Below are 17,530 nucleotides of genomic sequence, written 5' to 3'. Positions count from 1 at the left end.
CTTGCAGTTCTTGTAGGCAGAGTAAATTTTGGGTTGAAAGTTTTGTGGGTAGCTTGGTGTTCCCTTCCCTCTACTAGGAATCTTAGTGTCTCCATGTCCCCTGCTGTTAGGAGTCTCAGCTAGGGCTCACCCCCATATCCTCCCAAGAGCCTACCCTGTCTCAGGTCTACAGCTTGTCTCAGAGATGCAAACGCCCTATTTCCATTCTCTCTCCCAGCCCTCTCCCCTGATTTCCCCACATCTGATCCTTACCCTTGTTTCCTTCCCCATACCATCTCCCACTCTCTTCCCTGTCTTCAACCACTACCAGTATCTATTCCATTTCCCCTTTTGAGTGAGAGTTAAGCAACCTCCTTTGGGCCTTCCTTGTTACTTAGCTTCTTTGAATCTGTGGATTATAGTATGGGTATCCTGCTTATATGGGTATGCTTATGGGTATCTGCTTATAAGTGAGTACATACCATATGTGTCTTTATGGGTCTAGGTTACCTCACTCAGTTGATCTTTTCTAGTTCCATCCATTTGTCTGCAAAGTGCATAATTTTCTTGTTTTCAATAGCTGAGTAGTATTCCATTGTGTAAAAGTACCACATTTCCTTTATCCATTCTTCGGTTGAGGGACATCTAGGTTGTTTCCAGTTTCTGGCTATTATGAATAAAGCTGCTATGAACATAACTGAAAAAGTGTTCTAGTTGTATGGTGGAGCATCTTTCAGGTATATGCCCAGGAATGCTATAGCTGGGCCTTGAAGTAGAATTATTCCCAATTTTTCTGAGGAAGTGCCAGATTGATTTCCAAAATGGTTGTACAAATTTGCACTCCCACCAGCAATGAAGGAGTGTTCCTCTCTCTCTCCACATCCTTGCCAGCATGTGGTGTCACTTGAATTTTTGATCTTAGCCATTCTGATGGGAGTAAGATGGAATCTCAGAGTTGTTTTGATTTGCATTTCCCTGATGGCTAAGGAGGTTGAGCATTTCTTGGCAAAGTGGAGCAATCAACTCTCCAGTGTCCTGTTTGTCCACAGTTTGAGCTGGGTCCTGGTGCCAGGTGAGGTCTTGGGGACAGTGTTTCCCAATGATTATCTTTACCATGATTCAGATGGAGTCATTGTTGTGCCCCATCATCTTCTTGGAAACTTTGGCCACTATTAGGAACTGGGGGGGGGGGGTCTCTGTCATAATAAGTTTAAATGTCTTAAATGCCATATTCAGCAGATCTCTGACAAATTTGAGCACCATTTTCTAAAACAAATTTATTTATTTATTCATTTTATAGCCCAATCATAGCCCCTTTTCTGCTGTCCTCTGGTCCCACTCCCCTCCCTCTTCCTCTTCCCCCTCTCCTAATCCTCAGAAAAGTGGAGCCCCCACCCACCCACCCCAACACATCAAGTCACATCAGGATTGAGCATGTCCTCTTCCTGCAGCCCTGGCGGGGGTGGGGGTGAGGTGGAGTGATCAAAAAGCAGGCAACGGAATCCATATCAGAGACAGCCCCTACTCCTCTTACTAGAAGAACCACATGGAGCCTGAGCTGCCCATTGGCTACATCTGTGTAGTGGCTCTTGGTCTAGTCCTTAGTTGGTGCTTCAGTCTCCTCAAGCTCCTCTAGGCCCTGGTTAGTTGGCTCTGTTAGTTTTCTAGTGGACCTCCAGGTCCTCCTATCCATGCCGCCACTTTTCCACTAGACTCCCTATGCTTCTCCCAATCTTTAGCTGTGCGTCTCAGCATTGTTTCGAACCACTGCTGGGTGGACCTCTTAGAGGACAACTCTGCTAGGCTCTGTCTGCAAGCATAATAGAGTATTGCTAATAGTGTCCGGAGTTTACTCTTTCCCATGGGATAGGTCTTGGGTTAGGCCAGGCATTGGTTGGACAGTCCCTCAATCTCTGCTTTATCTGCTCTGTCTTTATTTCTGCACATCTTGTAGGCAGGGTGAATTTGGGGTCGAAGTTTTTGTGGATAGGTTATTGTTCCCCTCACTGTACTAGGAGTCATGTCCTTTTCAGTCTCCATGACTCCTGCTACAAGGAGTCTCAGCTGGAGTCATCTCCATATCCTCCCTGTCCAGCTTGTTACAGAGATGACTCTGCCCACAGTTTCTCTTTTCTTGGCAGGCCCTCTGTCTTCCTACCCTCGCTCTCCCCAGGTCTGATCTCCACTGTTACTTCTCTCCATGGTCCCTCTCATAGTTATGAGTTTAGTCCCTCTCTGGCCCCACTCTTGGCAGCATACATAGCCTGTTTTCTAGATCCCAGTGGGATTCATGACCCTTTCATGTCTTTAAAACTAGTATCATTTATGTAACTTTTATGTTACAAAATTTGGCAACCAGCAATCCTTGTATATGAATGTCATGGAGGCACAGTTTTAACACCTTATTAAACAAGCATTATTTTTAAATTCTATTTTTCATAAACCTTGTTTTGAGGACAGGACTGGAATTATCATACAAAAATCCATCCTAATCCAAAGTATCTCGGAGACCTGTTGCCTCCTTCTTCTGCCCACACCATGTGGTTACTTTTAATTAATTAAGATGGTGGTAAAATCACATGACACCCCTTTTTTCCTCAACCCTAGCAAAGATGGCCGACAGCTATGTAGTTGCCTGTATCCAAAAATTGAATCATACCAATGGTGCCTTTGAGATTTCCTATTTTTACACTATCAACCCTGTGTTATAAGTTTTAACATTTTGTTACAGATATTACAGATTTTAACCATATCCAATCAATACATAATCATACATATCAATACATAAAATTTATCCAATAGTCTTAGGCAGTTAGAGGAAACCAGTAATCCCTTTAGCTTTCCTGCTTTGCTTTTTTTCTCTCTGTCATAGTCCCTGGCCTGTATGTACATATTAGGGAGAGGATATTCCAGAGCCAGTGTTTCAATAAAGTAGGAGAGCATAAAACAACTTCAATAATATCCACACCCAAAAGGCATTTGAGTTCCTATTATATGAGATCCAGAAGCCAGAAGGCTCAGAGATAAATTCCAAGCCCAGGAGGCTCATGGCAAGAGAAACAGTAAAATAATAATCAAGGAACAAGAGAACAAAGTAAGGTCACACATTCAAAAAATAAGCAGTCAAAACATGGTGGCCACCATACATTCATACATTCAATTGAGCCTGATGCAATTCTGTCTTGGCTCTTTATTTGTAACAAAACTTACAGACACATCAGAAAGCACAGACCCATCCATACACACAAAGCAGACAAAAGTCTCCCCATGTCCTTCACTAGTGTAATTCAAGGAGAGGCGGGGGAGGGGAGGGCTAGGTAGCCTAGCAGGCTTTGGTGTGTGTGTGGGTGTGTGTGTGTGTGTGTGTGTGTGTGTGTATGTGTGTGTGGTTGTCCTGGAGCTGAAGCTCCAGGCCCACAGCAGTGCTTCAGTGAACCCAGCTAAGCAGAACCCACTTGCCAGCTTCTTCACTGGGACCCTGGACACAATGTCTGCTGCCATCTACAGACTTGCCATATACTGCCACTGAGTCCCCAAAAGTTCACTGTTTCCAAAGTGACCTTTGGGGCAGCACTCTAGCTGCTCCCATTCATAAAGACACAAGATAAGACACAGAGCAAAAAAGGACAACATAATACATAGGACGACGGCATCAAACAATTAGAGTCCTTCAGAAATCCACCAGTCTGATCAAGAGAAATTCTCTTAACAAATGGAAGGCTGCTTTTTTCCCCCGGTAGCATCCATGCACAACCCAGATGCTGGGAATCAAACTCTTGGCTTGGTCCACAGTGTCGTGGGATGATTCCCTTATGGTTCCTCAGCTCTGTTGTGCAGCCTAGGCATTGAAACCCTGTTGCTAGGTGCCAAGGTATTGGGCCTCTCTGAGTTTTTTTTTCAGCCTGTAGGATTACCAGGGTGTTCTGGGGCCCCAAGGCAGGTCAGAAAAAAACTGGTGGCTCTAGAGAACCCCCAATTAAGCAGAAATAACCAGTGGACCTTCGACTATCTCCCTCTGCCCTGGATCAAGGATTGGAGGCCTATATCCCCAGATCAGGATCCCCCAGAGAACACAGATACCTCTGTGGGAAAAAAAAAAGGTTGTTGTTTTCCTTTCAAGCACAGGTGTTTCTCTCCAGGAGTTCACAGAGCTGCTGGATTAGCCATACCAAGGTGTGAGCACTTACTGGTTCCTGAGTGAACAGGCCAGCTTCTGCAAGCAGGGCAGATTGAAAGGATTGAGAAACTGGAGACAGGTACTGTCTGAGTTAGGGTTTCTATTGCTGGGATGAATTACTCTGACCAAAGCAACTTGGGGGTGTGTTTTGGGGTTGCATTTCTACAACACAGTCTATGGAAAGATGTCAGCAACTCAGACAGGGCAGGAATCTGGAGGCCGGGGCTGATACAGAGGCTATAGAGGCGAGTACTACCGCCTTGTTTCATTATGGAATCCAGTACTGCCACCCAAACTGAGCTGGGCATTCCCACATCAATCACCAATTAAGAAAATATCCTACAGCAGAGGTTCTCAACTTGTGGGTCTCAGGTAGATTTTTATCAACAGCAAAATTACAATTATGAAGTAACAATGACATAATTTTATCACTGGAGTTTACCACAACATGAGGAGCTCTGTCTATAAAAGTGTCAAAGCATTATGAAGGTTGGGAATCCCTGCCCCACAGGCTTGCCTACAGATGGACCTTCTAGAAGCATTTTCTCAATTAAGGCTTCCTCTGCTCTGGAAACTCTAGATTGTGTCAAGGTGCCATGAAATTAGCCGGCACAGGTCCTCTCCACTATCTCTTCCACCAGCCACTCACAGTGGATTTAGGTGAGTGCTGATGGGGCCCAGGAATACAGATACATTAGTGTGCATAAAAGTTACAGTCAACATGAATGAACATGAATGAGAATGGGTATTTTTTAAAAAGAGGTATTTATTTATTATTATGTATACACTGCTCTGACTGCATGCACACCTGCAGACCAAAAGAGAGCCCCAGATCACTGGTGGTTGTGAGCCACCATGTGGTTGCTGGGAATTGAACTCAGGACCTCTGGAGAAGCAGTCAGTGCTCTTAATCTCTGAGCCATCTCTCCAGCCCTCAAGAATGGGTATTTTAACAAGTAGGAGATACTGAGTATTTGAGGTTTTAAGAGAGGTCATGTTTGGCGACTTGCAACAAGTTGCATAAACAAAAAGTTTTCCCTTCACTAGGTTTAAATAGTTTTAAAATGAAAGCAATGGAGAAAGTGTGAGTGAGGGAAATAATGAGGATATGACTACTCCTGGATATGGTGAAAGGGAAAGCTGATTGTAGATATGAGAGAGTAAATAGCCAGAGGCATCTGTAAGGGTCCACACTGAACACAACCTCCAGCAGACACAACCAGGAGGAACAAAGGAGAGAAGAGGGGGCAAGAGAGCAAAAGAGCAAAAGACCTTGTGTCCAAAATGGCTGAGGATTAGGTGGTGCAAACCTTTAATCCCAGCACTTGGGCGGCAGAAACAGGTGGATCTCTTGAGTTCCAGGACAGATCTATGGACAGCCAAGGCTACATAGAGAACCCCTGTGTTGGAAAAACAAAACAAAACAAAAAGATGCTGGGGGCAAGGGAAGGGAAGCTCAGCCCCTGGGAGGGAGAGGTTTAGGGTAGGGGGCAGGGTGAGAAGTGCTGGAAGCAACCAGGGGTATTGAGAGATGCTAGGATATATGGGTAGCTTCTGCTTTGACATTAATATGTACCTCAGTTAACCATTTGTCCTGGGATTGAGACTTAACACAGAGAAAAGTAGGTTAGGGGTGCTGGCAACCTGCCTGACAAAGGAGATGGGGAAAATGTCAATCCTTTCAAAATTGATATATGGGCTGAATGAGAAATATTTTTGATAGATTTTGATAGATTAAAAATAAGATAATTCTAAAATTTATTTAGAAAGGGAATGGGTAAATATCTAAGAGCAACTTCAAAAGAGCATAAAGGAGAAAAAACACTCTATCTGATTTCAATACTTATCAGGTAGCAAGACAATATGGCAGTGGAAGAAGACTAAACATAAAGAACAGAATAGATAGACCAAACAGAGTCACAGAAATATGCTTGGGTGGATTTTGACAAAACTACAAAAACAAATGAAAGAAGGATATTTTCAACAAATAATACTGAAGCCAATAGATGTTCATTAAACTTAGAATTTGATCTCTTTGGGCTAAAACTTAGATGGTTGGAGTAATTAATAAATAAGGGGCCTGCTATTCTGCCTTTTTTTTTTTTGAGAAATGGTGGAGAAAAATAAAATGAATCCTCATGACAAATATAGTAGCTGCTGTTTTGAAAGGGGATCTAACTCTGCATAAAAACTGCAGCTGGTGGGGCCACAGACCTCAGAATCACTTCTGTAAACACAATCAAGTGTATTAATATGAAGAAAAAAGAATTCAAATATTGGTAGGAACTCTGTTTGCATCATTCTTAGCAAAAAACAGATTTTTAATGAAATGTATGCAAATTTTTCTCAAAACAGACATTGGACCTAAGTGCAAAATTATAAACCATTTATATTAAAGAAGAAATTAAATAAAGCTAGCCAAACAACTTTCAATTTGATTACAAAAGCATAAACAAGAAAAGGAAACACTGACAAAAATGAACCTAATTAAAATTGATTTTATTGTGAGAGATGAAAAGAAAACCTGTAGGATAGAAGAAAACATTTGAAAACCATTTATTCAACAAGAATTAAGATTTAGAATGTACAAAGGACCCTGTAATCCCAGCATTCACAGAGGCAGAGGCAGAGGCAGGCAGATCTCTGTGGCCTCTGTGAGGCAAAGCAAGTCCAAGCTACACACAGAAACCCTCTCTCAAAAAGCAAAACAAAGTAAAAAACAAAACACTCTAAGTTCCCAGCCAGCCATGCTCTCCTTGACTCTGCCCATGCCCTCCAGGACTCCGCCTACTCTCTCCTGGACTATGCCCACGCACTCCTGGGACATACCTAAGCACACCCAGGCCATGCCCAGGACTCCTGGGCCACTCCCAGGAGCCTGGAGCCACGCCCATGCACTTCTGGGCCATGCCCACTCTGTCCTGGACTCCGCCCACGCTCTCCAGGACTCAGCCCATGCTCTCCTAGGTCACGCCCACGTACTTCCAGCCACACTCCACAGCATGCACGTCCGGAGACGCCCACGCCAGGAAATGACGACATAGCAGGCAGATAGGATCACAACCAGGAAATGATGTCAATGTGGGCGGTGTTTTAGGAGGAAATGATGCAACCAGGAAACGACACCATAGTGGGCGGAGCCAAACGCCACAGGGGCGGGGTTTAACCAGACAACGATGTCTCACTGGGCGGAGTGTATCCAGGAAGTGACTCCATACTGAGCGGAGTGTAACTAGGAAATGGCGTCCGGTGGGTGGAGTGCATCCAGGAAGTAACACCATAGTGGGAGGGGTTATGTAAATCATAACAATGATGTCATGGCAGGCAGGGCTACGTTACAGGGCAGAGTTTAGCAGACAGGCGACGTCATGGTGGCCATGATTACGAGAGACACCAAGTTAGAGACACCAAGTTAGAGACTAGGTACTATGGCCACACAGGTCACCAGGGAAGCAATCCTACAGCCCAACCTGGCCCAGGGAACCAGAGGCTGGGCGAGGGCCAGAGACTCTTTTTTTCTTTTCTTTCTTTCGAGGTGACTTTCAACTTTTTTTTTAAGTCTTGAGTTTTTTTATTTTTAATGAATGTAATGGATTAAGTATCAGGTGTGGTCCAAGCAATGAACAAAATAAATAAAAATTTAAAAGGAATATTAAGTAAAAAATGGAAAAACAACATGAAAAGACATTTCACTGGTGGGGATACATAGATGTAACTAAACATATGAAAAAGAATATTCTTAGCCACCTAAGAAATGCAAATTAATATCATAATGAGATATTGCTACATACCTATCAGAAAAGTGAAAATTAAAATTGGAGACAATACCAAATGGTGCCAAGGATACAGAAAAACTTCCTCATGTATTGTTGAGAACATTTTATGTTCTCACTGTAGTAAAAAAAAATGTCTCGCAATGTAGCAATTTCTTTTTCTTCTTTGTTTTCTTGAAAAAAAAAACCAGAAACACAGTAATTACACTCCTGTGCATTTGCCTCAGAAAAATGAAAATTGATATTTATACCAAACTTGTACATATAAATATATAATAGTTTAAAAAATAATATTCATAATAATAATAATAGTCATAAACTGCAAATAAATTTGGTATTTGAGAATGTTTAAAGAAACTATGGTAGACCCATACCATAGAATACCGCTCTGTTATTTAGAAAAATGGCAAATCTCTGGGTGACTCTATAAAAAATTATGCCGACTGATAAAAGGTAATCCACAAAAGTGGATTATGATCCTATTTCTATAACATTCTTAAAAAGATCCCTCTACCTATAGTTTTTGTGTCTTGCTTATATACCAATGTCTTCTTTATGATATATGATAGCAGTTTCTTTATTAAAATATCTTTAAATAGTATTATTTTATGTATAATGCTGTTTGGGGCTTTCGATGTATATCTGTGTGCCACATGCATGCCCTCAGAGACCAGAAAAGGGTTTCAGATCCCCTGAAAGTCAAATTAAAAATAGTTGTGAGCAGGGACTGAGACTTGAACCACGGTCCTCTAGAAAAGCAGCTGGTTCTTTCAACTTGTAAACACCAATTTAAAAAGACTACAATCAAGTGTGTGAATTAAACAACAAAAATATATTATCTTCACAGTACTAGAGAATGTAAAATCCATTATTGAGCTCCTGCCAAATATATGTCCAAACCCCCAATGCCCTGATAAGTCTCAGAGAACATCATAAAAGAGGAGGCAGAAAGAATGCCTTGGTGGGGAGGCCTGATGGCACTCAGAGAAAGGATAAGCAGGCTACCAAGATGAGACCATGTAGTGGGGGAGGACCTAGGGTAGGGGAGTAGAAGGTGGGAGGGAGGGAGGGATGAATGGGCGGATATAAGTGATGGGATAACAATTTAGTTGTAATCTGGATAAATTAATAAAATAAAAAATAAGGAAAAAAAAAGATCCAGAGATGGAGGAGGAGTGCTGTGAAGTGCTGTCTTTTAGCCATGGCATGACTAATGCATTTAATAACTCACCAAGCTGGGTTTTCTACACAAGACCTACACAAAATTAAGAAGAAAAAATTCTAACATAAATGTGTGAGGAATTCACAAGTCCCCAAATTTAAGGCAATTTATAGCAGCTCAGGAAAGGAAAAAAGTTCCTTGGGCACATGATTACTTATTATTGGCAGTGGACAGACCCACACATGAACATATAGCATCACTAATTGGAATTAAAGGACTATTAAAAAAGTAAAGAAAAAAGTAGAGGACGTGCAGTTGGAAGGAGATGTGCTGGGGAAGGGAGAGAGATTAGGGAGGTGAAATGCATTGTGTATTTGAGGGAGGAAAGAGAAGGGGAAATGCTGTGATTATATTATAATCTGAAAACTAAAAGCAATAGTTAAACAATCCCCCAACAAAACTTTCATTAATGGGTTTATATTTTTTATCTTTCAGGCTGGCCTTGAACTCACAGGGATCTGCCTGCCTCTGCCTCCCAAGTACCGGGATTAAAGGCATACACCACCACGCCTGGCTATATTTTTAATCTTTATACTATTGAAACTTTAATACTGGGGTACTGTATTTACATAATTTCCAACCTTACATTTCTCTTCTCTACAAATTCTTCCTTGTCTTCCTTTACTCTCTCTTGATGTCATGACCTTTTCCTCTTTAATCATTATTGTTTTACACACACAATAAACAAACAAATAAATGCACACACATGCATGTATGCATGCATGCATACATACATACATACATACATACATACAACCTGCTGAGTCTATTTAGCCATATGTCATTATGTTTAGGGATGATCACTGGGGGTCGGGGAGTGCAGGTGTTCAGGTAAAGAAGTGAACCTGCAAAGACATGAGAATGAAAACTCAGTTTAAATTGACTTTGCCAACTTGGATCATATTTTTTTTTAAGTGTAGGGGTTGGGTGGTAGACGTATCCACAGTCTTTGTTCTCTGCATGTTGACCTATTGCGGATTCCTGTGGTGGTCTCCAATGGCTGCAAGTAGAATCTTCTCTGATGAGAAGTGAGAGCTCTACTTACTTGTGAGTACAATGGTATTATTATGAATACAGTTAGCAGTTAAACTGGTTTAGGAACATGCCAAAAGTAGGTTCTCCTTTAGGGTCCATGAACCTCACCAACCACAGGAGCTGCTTAGGCTTATAGTAGCAGACATGACTTCCTTCCTATTAAGTTACTGAGCATGGCTTAAGTCCAACTAGGTGCCTGTTGCTTACCCCTAATATGCAACTGCTGCAACTGGGTATATCTTGCTGTTCTGGTCATTGTTGTGGATCTTATTATACACAGCTGGCTAGGACTATTACTGTTTTTTCTCTCTTGGCAGCATTCATAGTTCTTTCCTGTAGTCTCCTCAGGGACTAGTTCAGACACAGACCACTTAAGACATAGAACTTTGAGAAAATGATCTGGTTTTGGCCTGAAATCCTCTAGTATCCAAAGAAGCCATGCAAGCTGCCAAGGGAGCTAACCAGTCCTAACCAGCTGTAAGCCTTTGAACCATAACAGGGACCAACATATTCAGAGATTCTGAATGGTACAACAGTGACACTTTATCCTGGGGGTTACCAAGAGCCATCTAAGACTTGCTTAATATTAGGCTATGCATGCTTGGAACTTGTATACACTGTATACTTGTAGCTGATTGGGTCCAGGGAACCTATAGAACCCACTAGTGCCACTTCCCTAAATGAGCACATTCTAAATTCCTGTCCTTATATCCACAGATAAATGCACTCTCACGTTATCAAAGAAGCTCCTTTCTTGCAGTAGACCTGGATTTTCACAAACTTCCTCAGTTGGTCAAATGCAGAGAACAATTGACTATGGGGTCTTCTGCCCCAACAGATACATCTGCAACATAATCTCTACACATGAGACTCAGGGAACTTTGGAGATGGAGCTGAAAGAATGTAAGGACCAGAGGACAAGGACATCATCTGTGAGATAGTGTCTTCTGAAAATAAAAAAGGGCACATAGTGGAGGGAGGGGGTGGAGGAAGGGTTGTGGGAAGGAGTAAGGTGAATGTGATGAAGAAATATTGTATGATATTCTCAAAGAATTAATAAAATATTACATTATGGTAAGAAGAAAGGTATTTTATTCAAATGAAAGTGGAGCTGTTGTGATGATAGAGTCCCCTGTTTGCCAATTTTAAGAACTTAATCACATATTAATGGACTATAAACCATTTTGATTTCTTTAACTCATTCTATTTTATCACTACATGATACCCTACCTCATCTTGAAATTTCTGCTCTACAATTCTACTTTTTCTTTCTTTTTCAATTCCTCAACCATATAATTAGGAAACTCTCAATGATTTTTCCTTAATTCTCTCCTGTTCTACAGACATAGCTCTGCTTTCACCTCCATTCCACTTTCATAGAGTTTTAGCAAGACAGGCACCTGCTCCTCTAGGAATCTGTGTAGCTGCTGCCATACTCCACCAGTAAAAGAAGAGGGGCCCGACATATGTTCCATCTGTGAGTGAATGGGATTGCATCTGCCTAATGCACTCTACGGGGCTCCTTGCTGCTTCACCATGGCAACTGTCTACAGCGGAAACACTCTGATTTTTTTCTTATGGCAATCTTGTTGGCTGCCCTCGGCTTTGACCATAGCCGTGATGATGTTCTCTGTGGCCATGAAAGGCAGCTCTTGCTGAAAGTGCCTTTCAATTACTTTGGGTTCCACCACCAATCCTTCAGAAATGTTCTGTAAGGATAGAGTATAGTATCTTCAGTGAGAAATGCTTCAGCCAAACAGATTCGCTGGTTGGATTATTACCTAGTGTGTATTCAAATCACCTCACAGAAGCTGTCTGTAGTGGGTCCGTAGCAAGGTCCATCAGGTGATTGGGTCAAGCTGCAGTAATGTTCAGAGTACATGGGATTCCAATAGCATGACCTCACACTCGAGTGTATCTGCTGTTTCTTCCCTCCCACTTCCATTTACTTATTTATGTAATCACTTTACAGCCTGATCCCAGCCTTCTCCCTCTTCTCCTCCCAGCCCCATCCTCACACTGCCCTCTTCTCATTTGCCCCTCTTCTTCATCTCAGAGAAGTAGAGGCCCCAAGGGTATCAACCCACCTTGGCGCCTCAAGTCGCAACAGGACTAAGTGCATCCTCTCCCACTGGGGCCTAACAAGGCAGCCAAGCTAGGGCAAAGGGATCCAGTGGTAGGTAACAGAGTTGGAGATGGCCCCTACTCCCATTGTTGAGGGACCCACACGTTGACCAAGCTGCACATCTGCTACATATGTGTAGGGGGTCTAGGCCAGTCTTTGGTGGTTCAGTGGTTCAGTCTCTTTGAGCCTCCATGGGCCTAGGTTAGTTGATTCTGTAGGTCTTCTTCTAGTGTCCTTGAACCCCTCCAGCTCCTTCTATCCTTTCTCCCACTATTCCACAAGACTCCCCGAGATCAGCCTATTCTTTGGCTGTGGGTCTCTGTACCTGTTTCCATCAGCTTCTGGATGAATACTCTCAGAAGACAGTTATGCTAGCCTCCTGTCTGCATGCATAGCAGAGTGACAGGGGTTGACTCTCTCCCATGGGATGGGTCTCAAGTTGGGCTAGTCATTGGTTTGCCATTCCCTAAATCTCTGCTCCATCTTTATCCCTACACTTCTTGTAGGCAGGACAAATTTGGGGTCAAAGTCTTATGGGTGGGTTGGTGTCCTCTCCCTTTACTGGACGTTCCACCTGTCTACAGGAGGTAGTAGTTTCAGGCTCCTTAGCCCTCGATGCTAGGAGTCTCAGGTAGGGTCATCTCCATAGACATCCTGGAGCCTCCTTTGTCCCAGAGATGCCCCACACACTGATTTCCATTCTCTCCCTCCTCCCTCCCTCCCTCCCTCCCTCCCTCCCTCTCTCTCTCTCTCTCTCTCTCTCTCTCTCTCTCTCTCTCTCTCTCTCTCTCCCCTCTCACCACCCACCCCACCTCTACTGCCCCTACACCTAATCCCTAGCTCCATTACCCTCCCCATCCCCTCTCCCACTCATTTCTCTCCCTCTATCTACTTCCGATATCTATTTTATTTCCTCTTCTGAGTAAGATTCAAGCATTCTCTCTTGGGCCTTTGGTTTCTTTGGGTCTATGGATTGTATCATGCTTATCCTGTACTTTATGGCTAATAACTTATAAGTGAGTACATACCACACATGTCTTTCTGGGTCTCGGTTACCTCACTGAAGATGACATTTTCTAGTTCAATCCATTGGCCTGAAATTTTTATGCTGTCTTAGTTATTAATAGCTGAGTATGAAATACACCACATTTTCTTTATTCATTCTTCAGCTGAGGGGCATCTAGACTGTTTCCAGTTTCTGGCTATTATAAATAAAGCTGCTATGACCCTATTACAGCAGGTATCCTTATGGTATGGTGGAGCATCTTTTGGATATATGCTCAGAAGTGGTATATGTGGGTCTTGAGCTTGAGGTAGATCTATTCCCAACCTCCAGATTGATTTACACAACAGCTGTACAAGTTTGTACTACCACCAGCAATGGAGGAGTGTAACCCTTGCACCCTTGCTCTACATCCTCACAATCATGTGCTGTCACTTGTGTTTTTTATCTTAGCTATTCTGAGAGATATAAAATGAAATCTCAGGGTAGTTTTGATTTGCATTTCCTGATTTCAAAGGACAATGAGCGTTTCTTTAACTGCTTCTAGGCAGTTTTTTTTAGTTCTTTATATATTTTGGATATTAGCCAATATTGGATATTTGGATATTGGATGTAGGGTTGGTGAAGATATTTTTCCAGTCTGTAGGATGTTGTTTTGTCCCATTGATAGTGTCCTTTGCCTTACAGAAGCTTTTCAGTGTCATGAGGTCCCATTTATTAATTGCTGATCTTAGAGCCTGAGCTATTGGTGATCTGTTCAGGAAGTTGTCACTTGCACCCCTGAGTTCAAGGCTATTCCTCACTTTCTCTTCTGATAGAATTAGTGTATCTTGTGTTATGGTGATGTCTTTGATCCACTTGGACTTTAGTTTGATGCAAGGTGATAAATACGGATTTATTTGCATTCTTCTACAGACAGACATCCAGTCAGACCAGCACCATTTGTTGAAGATGCTTTCTTTTCTCCATTGTATGGTTTTGGCTTCTTTGTCAAGAATCAAGTGTCTGTAGGTATGTGAGTTTATTTCTGGGTTGATTTGAATCCATTGGTCTACTTGTTTGTTTGTATGCCAATACCATTTGGTTTTTATTACTATTGCTTTGTACTACAGCTTGAAATCAGGGATGATGATATTTCCAGAAGTTCTTTTATTCACGGGATTGTTTAGTTATTCTGGGTTTTTTTGTTTTTTCATATGAAGTTGAGAATTTTTCTTTCTAGGTCTGTAAGGAATTATGTTGGAATTTTGATGGAATTGCATTGAATCTGTAGATTGCTTTTGGTAAGACAGCAGTTTTTACTATGTTAATCCTACTAATCCATGAGCATGGAAGATCTTTCCATCTTCTTATATCTTCCTCAGTTTCTTTATTCAGAGACTTGAGGTTCCTGTCATACGGGTCTTTCACTTGCTTGGTTAGAGTTACCACAAGATATTTTATATTATTTGTGGCTATTGTGAAGGATATTGTTTCCTTAATTTCTTTCTCAGCCTGTTTGCCATTTGTATATAGGAGGGTAGAATTTTGTGGGTTACTCATGTATACTATCATATCATCTGTGAATAGCAATACTTTGACTTCTCTCTTTCCAATTTGTATCTCCTTGGTCTCCTTTAGTTGTCTTATTGCTACAGCTAGAACTTCAAATACTTTGTTGAATAGATATGGAGAAAGTGGGCAGTCTTGTCTTATACCTGAGTTTAGTGGAATTGCTTTAAGTTTCTCTCCATTTAATTTGATGCTGGCTATTGGCTTGCTGTGTATAGCCTTTATTATATTTAGGTATGTGCCTTGTATCCATGATCTCTGCAAGACTTTAAACATGAACGCATGTTAGATTTTATAAAAGGCTTTTTCAGCATCTAATGAGAAAATCATGTGGCTCTTTTCTTTCAGTTTGTTTATATTGTAGATTACATCAGTGGATTTTCATATATTGAACCAATCCTGCATGCCTGGGAATGAAGACTACTTGATCGTTGGAGAGGATATCTCTTTATGTTTTTGGATGAAGTTTGTGAGTATTTTTGAGTGTTTTTCATCAATGTTCATGAGGGACATTGCTCTGAAATTCTCTTTCTTTGTTGGATCTTTTGTGGTTTTGGTATCATGGTGATACTGTGGCTTCATAGAATTAATTTGGAAATGTTCCTTCTGTTTCTATTTTGTTGAATAGTTTGAGGAATATTCTTGGGCTCATGGACCATGCCTATAGAGGAATTGTCATGGGACTAGTGAGATTGGAGCATGTTCAAACTCCAAAAATCTCACACTTGTGACTTACAATCTCATCCTGAGAAGAGAGGGTGTAGAACAAAGCTTTCTCCTACTTCCTGTGCTTGCTTTAGGAGCACAGGGCAAGGTTACAGGCGACCACTCAAGGTTACAGGAAGTCAGTAACATGAGCTTGTGTCCTGTTACCTTTTTTCAAGTAAATACAGCATTGCCAGCATTCTATTCCTAGCCAATAACATTCATCCTCAAAACCCCTCACGCTGAAATGAAAGAAATGAGCCAGCACTATCTATTTCATCAACGACTGTCTGAGAATTGCCATTTATTCTGGGGAAAGACTGTCCTCTTCACCCGAAGAATGCACCCCAGGCACAGCAGAACCACCTCTATCACCTCTAGAGCCTTCCCAGTGTCATTATAAAACCCATTCTTTTATATATCATATAAAGATATTAATATTAATAAAAATAAAACATAAGTTCTAATCTGGTTGTGTTGAAGACTGTACCAATCAGATATGTTCTCAGCAGCAACAAACAAGAAATTCAACTTCAATAAGGAGTGTGCTCATTTTGCTGTTGCTACAATAATTCAAATCATAGCAGGATCACATGCAGTAACCTTACCCACATGGTAACTCTAGCCATAATAGTCTTAGTTGTGACAGAAAAATAAAGCATTCTCTGAAATTCCTATCAAATTTCTTACATTTAATGACCAGAACTAGTCATATAGCCACCCCTAGCTGCAAAGGGAGCAAAGACACTCAGCTAGATGTATTGCTGCCTTGAATAAAACCATATATCTGCTGTTAATGGAAAATTGGAAGACAAGTGCTGTGTTTGAAGCTAAAAGTGTCTGCTACCTGTCACCTCAGGCTTGTATAGTTTAACCCAAAGCACTGACAGCCTACCTCTTTGAGTATGTGCCAGGTATAAATTCAAGAAGTATTAAAGTATCTAGATAGTTAGTAGGTAGACTAATCTGCTTGCTAGTATTCATTTGGTTGTGTAATAATCATCCAGTTGAATCTGGATTAGACTTAATGACTTGCTTCTACAAATATGGTGAAAGTCATAGGAAATCATGACTCAGATTTGGTTACCAAAGATCATTATTTTCTTTTGCTACTAGAGTCTATCTGATCACTTTCTAGTTCCCAGATGAGATTCATTTCAGTTTGGGTTTATTTGGCAAAGAACAGAGGACCCCCTTTCCCAAATAATAGCAAGGAACTGAGGCAACCCAGGCAAACAGTCCACAAGCACTTGAGGCATGCTAACAACAATATGGACTTTGAAGGATAATTTTGCAAAAAGTGAGCCCCAAAATGTGTATAGCCCAACCAATAAAAAAATGCATGCAAGTGCCTCTACGTGAAAGAGTTACAGAAGCAGAGGACCTAAGCTGTATCTAGATTTCTGACCTAGATTAATTGTGATATAACAAATGTGAGCTGTTTCCGGTTGTTAAATTTTAGAGATAATTTGTTACGCACTAAAAATAACATTCCTGAAGTAAATGATGGACATGCTCAAAAAATCGTGTAAATTTTCTGCAATTTGCACTGACAAGCTGTAATTTAGATACTTTCTCATCTACGCTCCTGTCCTCCAACACCAGAGGAAGAGTTTTCTAATATTCATGTTAAAGCAGTAAAAAAACAAAACTGAATCTCTCACAGGTGAATGAGCTCCTTATCTCTGGAGGCAGAAAATCATGTAAACATGTGTCAGTTTTTGTGGTAAAGCTTCAGACATCAAATGACCAGATGAACTAGATCAGTATTCTTACGAAATAAGAGCTCATATAAAATAACATTTATATAGTGCATTGGAAGTAAATAACAAGGCTATTATGAACCAGATGGCCAGTTGATATGGGTTCTACCCAACCACTGTTAGGTCACTGAGCAGCTATAATTCATCTGTGGTACAACACTGAACCTGGTCATGCAGAACATGAAGTGGCTTCAGAT

At 41.4% G+C, this 17,530-nt stretch overlaps 1 protein-coding gene across 1 annotated transcript in view; it reads left to right on the top strand.

Moving 5' to 3' along the window:
* The window catches only part of ZC3H12B (zinc finger CCCH-type containing 12B), a 372,224-nt gene that overhangs the window by 148,010 nt on the left and 206,684 nt on the right, over positions 1-17,530 (top strand). The window contains exons 6-7 of the mRNA XM_084789887.1: positions 14,230-14,325; positions 15,214-15,334. The gene's annotated coding sequence lies outside the window, so the exon portion shown is untranslated. The remainder of the gene's footprint in view (positions 1-14,229; positions 14,326-15,213; positions 15,335-17,530) is intronic.

Source organism: Acomys minous (assembly GCF_964271855.1).
Source record: "Acomys minous genome assembly, chromosome: 7".
In the NCBI taxonomy this organism is placed as follows: Eukaryota; Metazoa; Chordata; class Mammalia; order Rodentia; family Muridae; genus Acomys; species Acomys minous.
Note: the sequence above shows the minus strand (reverse complement) of the source record. Positions and strands in the feature narration are given on the sequence as shown.